This window comes from Mus caroli, unplaced genomic scaffold (assembly GCF_978045245.1).
Source record: "Mus caroli unplaced genomic scaffold, Mus_caroli_1 scaffold_3, whole genome shotgun sequence".
Taxonomy (NCBI): Eukaryota; Metazoa; Chordata; class Mammalia; order Rodentia; family Muridae; genus Mus; species Mus caroli.
This window is the reverse complement of record NW_028227258.1, coordinates 52,992,930-53,000,184: the sequence shown is the minus strand read 5'-3', so window position 1 is coordinate 53,000,184 and position 7,255 is coordinate 52,992,930.

Sequence of the window (7,255 nt, the reverse complement as noted above, 5' to 3'; positions counted from 1 at the left end):
ATTACATATTTATTCCAAAGCCAGGCCTATCTGCATCTAAATCTTGCATTTTCTCCATTAGTCAATAGCCAAACTCAACCCCCCAAATTATATAATTTCTAACTGTGTCTTGCTGAAAACTGCAGGCATATTGAGTCAGACAGAGAATCTCTCTGAATGTTTTGCATCTGACATTTTCTTAAAAACCAACACTGGGAACTGTTTTCATCTTAGGAATCACAGGCGCACATGTGAGCCGGGGGTGGGTTTGTTTTGTACACTGTAGCAATTATTCATTTGGGAGGGGGGATGAACTCCATACAAAGTGGATATGGATCCACTAGATCTTGTCAAATGCAGGTGCAGTACATCAAGTTTCAGTTGGCAAAGTAGAGAGATTTACATCTCCAAAGAAATGTATGGAAAAATGCATTAAAAACTAAAAAACATGACAGGAGTTGGGAAGTTTCTCTCCCTCTTGATTACAGGGTTCTCTCAAATCAAGCCTTTTTACTCTCATCTCCAGGGCTTCTCACTGAGGCCAGACCCTTGTTACCTCTCCCTTTTAATGGATGATAACTTCCTCACCATCATCTGCTCTGCCTCGGGCTTCGGACCTCTCACCCTAATCTAGCAAACACAGAAGTGGATGCTCACAGTTAGCTATTGGATGGATCACAGGGCCCCCAATGGAGGAGCTAGAGAAAGTACCCAAGGAGCTAAAGGGGTCTGCAACCCTATAGGTGGAACAACAATATGAACTAACCAGTACCCCCCGGAGCTCGTGTCTCTAGCTGCATATGTATCAGAAGATGGCCTAATCGACCATCAGTGGAAAGACAGTTGCATTGGTTGTGCAAATTTTATATGCCTCAGTACAGGGGAACACCAGGGCAAAGAAGTGGGAGTGGGTGGGGGGGAAGGGTGTGGGGGACTTTTGGGATAACATTGGAAATGTAAATGAAATGAATACCTAATTTTAAAAAAAATCTCTTCCATTCTTACAGCCTCACCCAGTGCTGTCCTTAAAAATGATTCTATCAGTCACTTTCCCTGTCAATTTCCATTGCTCCAAAGATCAACTTAAAATCTTGTAACAGGACACACCAGGCATTTTACTATCTGGCACTAACTTGTTACTCCCTTCCAATCTCTCTTCTCTTTCTGTCTCCATACTATTTCTTGCTCTAGCCACTTCGACCTCAAAACCCCACACTGTGGCTTTTCATATAGCCTGACTATAGTTGTTCATTCTTCCTGGAAATACCCTCTTTTCCTTCCTTATCTCACTCTTTAAGATACCCTCTAAAAGTTGCCTCTCTAGCAAGGTATGTCTGACTTTCCCTATCAAAATTGTTCTCTCTTCTGGGATACTACTGTCTTATAGGTAATAAATCATCCATGGTTTGCTCTCATTGTAACATCCCAAATGACTTCTACAAAACTGTAATCTATTGTCCAAATGTATATTTTTCAAAGTCTGACAAAGAAAGTCCTCATCAAATATTTCTTGGATAAATGTCTTCATTACTGTTACTGACTGGCCCATCCGGAGTGGACAGCAACAAACTTCAAAACTAAAATGAAGATGCTCTCCTATGACAAGGCATGATAGCAATCACCAATCACCCCAGCACCGGGGAAGCTGAAACAGAAGGATCGCCACAAGTTTGAGACTAGCCTGAAGTACATAGTGAATTTCAAAGGCAGCCTGAGTTACACAGAGAGCTTCTATCTCAAAATAATAAAGGGGGCAAACAAGAAAAAAATAAAACAGCATACCTAATAAAAAAAAATAAAGATTCCCTAGCTAAGAAATGAGCAGCATCTCTGATAATCAATTAGTCCAAATAATGTAGTAATGAATGGTAGTCATCATTACTAGAAATAATACAAAACCAAAACCATATCTGAAGATGACCCAAAATGTATGGTGGCCCATATATAACAAATCATTGTTGATTAAAGCTTTTATAATAATGTTTTGTTTTTTCTTATGATAAAGTTGGCATATAAATTATGATTTCAAACAGACATATAGATAAGTAAAAATCATAAATTTTAAATCACTCATGCTCCAACCATCCAGGAAAAATTATTCTTGTTGATATTTGATATAAGTTCTTCCACACACAAGAAAGTGTACTATTTGTTAATATAACTATGTGTTTAGGTGCTTTGTGTGTATTGTTTTAGCCTAAACCATGACCATCATCACTTTGTTGTGTCCACATGAAATAACAAACCAATATATTTCTATTTGGAGATATCAAACTTCCTACTAGGTTTTTTTTAAAATATATTATAACAACTACTTTGTGCCAAAGGCCCTCCTAAAGGACTGTACTAATTTCTCACTAAGCAGCCATGTTTAAAAGTATCTATTTCTCTGTGAGTCCTACTAACTCTAGACATTTAGATTGTGATTTTTAAATAGAAAAAAATCTAATCTATTGTATCTTACAGCTTTAAAATGATCTAGTTCCAAGGTGCCAGCGAGAGTTACATCATTAGCAATGAATGTAACCAAAGATAAAGCTCTGCTCTTTCATCTGAGCCTATGAACTCTAGTTACTCCCTTTGTCCTGTATATGACTTCTCCTGATGAGGACAGGTGCATCGTACTCATGATATTTAATGGCCCTGACTCTCAGAATCACATCCTCTCGTTCCCGGGTTACAGCTTTCCTAGCTATATTTGATTCCTTTATGGTTTTAATCCTGTATCTCCCCAGAGGTCCCTGGAGCAAAGGCTGAGGTTCCAGCTTGGTGTTACTAGAAGGCAGTAAGCCCTGTGGGAGGTGGGGCAGCTGAGACATCTTCAGGTGAATGAGGCATGCTCCCAAATAGCATTATGATCTTCCTAGCCCTTTTACTTCTCAAGGGTGAGAGACCAACTGCCCCGGGCCCCAAAATAAACCTCTTTATGGATTAATTTGTTCTAGTATTTTGTTTCAGTAATGGAAAACTGACTTGCATAGGCATTTGAAGAAAGCAGAACTTCCAGCTAACGAGGGCCAGATGTTCAACGTAGTTCTTACTATTAATTGTCACTCAGATCCATAATCAGTCATTTGGGATAAGTGTGCTAATGAGCTTACCTTCAGGAAACTTACTGCCCCTGGCAAAGATTTCCAAGAGTAAAATTAGAGGTAAGATCCTAGATGATTCCCAAAGTTACTGTCTAACCATTACCTGCCCTAGTGTTCATTTTTCCTGTAAGGTTATTTTAGTGAACTTCTCAAACCCACCTCTGGAAATTTTTGTTCTGGAAGCCTGAGACTTTACTCAAAAACTTAAGAATTTGTACTTTTTGAGATTTTATAAGTGATTCTAGAATAAGGTTAAAAACTGAGAACCAGGCCCTTCCCTCCCTCCCCACCTGGGAGGGAAAGTGGACTGGAAGGGGTAGTGGGAGGGGGGGACCTGATCTGGTATTGGGTGAGGGAAAAGAACTGAAGGCCAGCAGAAAGAATGGAAACAGGCAACCTCAGGAAATAGGAGGTTGGGGGACACCACAACCCCCCCAGAATGCACCAGAGACCTGGGAGGTGAGAGACTCCCAGCAATCAAAGGGAGGGACCTTAGATGAAACCGAACAGTAGGGAAAGGGAACTTATAGAGCCCACCGCCAGCAGGAAGACAGGACATCAAGTGAGGGATGGGGTTGCCATCCCACAGTCACATCTCTGACCCATAATTGTTCCTGTCTGAAAGAATTACAGGGATGGAAATGGAGAGGAGCCTAAGAAAAACAGTGACAGGCCCAAAGTGGGATCCAGCTCAAGGGGAGGTCCCAAGGCCTCACACTATTACTGAGGCTATGGGGCGCTCACAAAAACGGACCTATCAGGACTGCCCTCTGAAAGACCGAACAAGCAGCTGAAAGAGTCAGATGCAGAAATTTGCACCCAACCAATGGACAGAAGCAGCTGACCCCTGTTGAATTAGGGAAGGCTGAAAGAAGCTGAGGAGAAGGGCAATCCTGTAGAAGGACCAGCAGTCTCAATCTGGACCCCTGTGATCTCTCAATCACTGGACCGCCAAACAGGCAGCATACACCACCTGATATGTGGCCCCCAACACGCATACAGTAGAGGACTTCCGGGTCTGTGTTCATTCAGAGATGATACATCTAACCCTCAAGAGACTGGAGGCCCCAGGGAGTTTAGAGGTCAGGTGTGGTGGGGGATGGGGACATCCATATGAAGACAAGGTAAGGTGAGGAGGAGGTGTGGGATGTGGAGCAGACAGAGGGTGAATGAGAGGCAGGGAATGGAATATGGAGTGTAAAAAATAAATTAAAAATAAAATTAAATTATAAAATTAAATTTAAAAAATTTTTTAAAATTTAAAAAAGTAAAAAAAAAAAAAAAAAAAAAAAAAACCTGAGAACCAGACCAGAATCTTCATTCTCCAAGGCTGTCCTAAAGAATTCACAAGCTTGCTTCAAACAATGTCATTTGTTTATCTGTTTTCTTCCTTAAACAGCAACTGGTAAACCTAAAGCTGACAGAGCTAATGTAGCAGGTCTGTACTATGCTGCAGGCACTTCTGCAGATCATCTCATTCTAGCTTCACATTCCCGTGAGTCCTAAGTCTCAGTTCCCCACCTGATAAAAAAATGAGCTAATAATATCAAGCACTTCCAGAACAATCGCTGTTGTGACTGTAGTATTATTTTAGTCGGAACTTTGCTCTTCGTTACCACTCTAGCCCAGCTGTTTTCAGGCACCATATAAACAAAATGTGTAGGTCAATGCCCTAGTGAACTTTCCAATGAGCCATATATTGATGTTTACTTTTCAAAGCAGTTGTATGAGCTAGGGAAACACTGTGTTTGTCTTAAGATCTATGTGAGACTTATGCCGGGGCCTAGCAAACACAGAAGTGGATGCTCACAGTCAGCTAGTGGATGGATCACAGGGCCCCCAATGGAGGAGCTAGAGAAAGTACCCAAGGAGCTGAAGGGATCTGCAACCCTATAGGTGGAACAACAATATGAACTAACCAGTACCCCCGGAGCTCTTGTCTCTAGCTGCATATGTATCAAAAGATGGCCTAATCAGCCATCACTGGAAAGAGAGGCCCATTGGACTTGCAAACTTTATATGCCCCAATACAGGGGAATGCCAGGGCCAAAAAGTGGGAGTGGGTGGGTAGGGGAGTGGGTGGGAGGGTATGGGGGACTTTTGGGATAGCATTGGAAATGTAAATGAGGAAAATACCTAATAAAAAGTAAAAAAAAAAAAAAAAAAAAAAAGATCTATTATTGGAAAAAAAGAAAATCCCACCACTCCAGAAACTTTTCCTTCTCTGTTTTGTTCTGTAATCACCCTAAGGATTCTGGCTACTCTCAACTGTATATCTATACTGCTTCTGTAGTACTATGTACTAGGTACTATGACATCAATTTGGAGAGTGAGACATGGTTTAAGAATCTCCAGACTTCATCAGAACCAGCTGAACTCTACTGAAAATGGGAAAGTCTCAGTCAAAACCTACTACCCAGGCACAGCTCCAGTCCCAAGCTAAAATACTTGTAGTTTCAGGAATATATGCAGAGAGAAATTGAGAATAAATCCCTGGATTGTGACTTAATCAGAAAAGTGGTCTCTGGACTCTTGAAAAGAAAGGAATTTCAAAATGAAGATGTTAGACAGCAATTCTCAGAGCAAAGCCCCATGAATTGCTTGAGCACCAAGGAGCAGACTTATCAAAGTAACAGAATGATAAGATGGTGTGCAGATGTGATCTCAGTCAGTAGCCATCACTGGGGTTATAGTGAGTCTCACTTTTTTTTCCCATATGAACACAAGGTCTTTGGTATGTCATGCAATTAGGACTACTTCACCCAACCCAAAGGCAGTGTTTGGGAGCCCTATCCTCTGAGTATAACAATTACCAGCTTAATCATCAGCTGAGATTCCTTGCAGAAGATCCTGAACAAGACCCAGTCTTTTGATATTCCCAGTGGAAAGAGATGATGAGAAGGGTTACCTAATCCTAACCTGGGATCCTAGCCACTCTCCTGCACCCATCACTTTTGCCACCCCTAACCCCCAGCTGTATGTAATTCTGTCCCAGCTGCCTCATAGTCTAAGTAGAGGCTAGAATATACAGATGGTGGAAGGACAGTTGAAGATAGCTATAGGGAAATAATTAATCATGCTAAGGTGAAGGGTTTTTTTCTTCAGTAATGTAGCTTTTGGGTGCTCCCCACACCTCTGCAAGTGATTCCGATAAATTCATTGGTTCACCAAGCTAGGCATGGGTGAAATAATTACTTGGGGATGTTGTTCATGCCATATCTGGGATGAATAGACAAAGCCTCCTATTGGGCATATGGGAAATCCTAGAAGACTAATCCAGCGCACACTCACACACTAAGAAACCGAGCATACAGAGCAGTGCATAGGGTGAATCAACCTATTGTCCTGTGTGATCAATCTTTCATCTCCTGTAATATATCAGAGCAGAGCAGATCTGCCACATGGCATCTTTCATACTTTTGATTCTGTTCTCAATACTAACAATCTCAGCAAAGGAGCCTATCATGGGAAGGGATGTGTGTGTGTGTGTGTGTGTGTGTGTGTGTGTGTGTGTGTGTGCACTGCATATATATCATATGTACATATACATATATGTGAGATATACTTATACATGAAAGGCAAGGGATGATCAGAGTGAAGCCTCCAGAGGAAGAAAATGATCTGAGCTGCAGAGACATTTAATTTCACAAGGGAAGGGGTAAAAATGAAGGGTCTGCTCTCAGTAAGCAGAAATGGGTGTACCACTGGGCTCTGTCAGAGGCCAATAAACATACTTATAAAACCAAGATCATTTTGAGTTTGTTTTCCTGTTTGAAAAACAAAGAAAAATATACTTGGACTTTTCTCTCGTTCTCTTTTTGAGCATGGCATTAGCTGGCTTCCTCCACAATAAGCCCCCAAATAGAATGAATGCGTGAGAGGTGGGAGCAGGGAGGACAGCCCAATACAAAATTAGAACCAAGTCCTGGGAGGCAGCAGAATCCTGGATTCTTCACAAAATCTGTTCTCCAAATCTGGCTCCGAAAGCACTGCTCTTTTGTTAAACTGGCAGCAATTGCCACTAGGAACCTCAACTGTGGCTCATGCTTGTCAATCTAGGTCCCCAGCAATGAATCGATCTTTAAAAAGTATTTTTTGCTCTTTCTACCCAGCACCGGACATTCCCCAGTCCTCTAGTTTCTCCTATGATTCTCCTTTCTCCTTTCCCTATTGTCGTGTGTGTG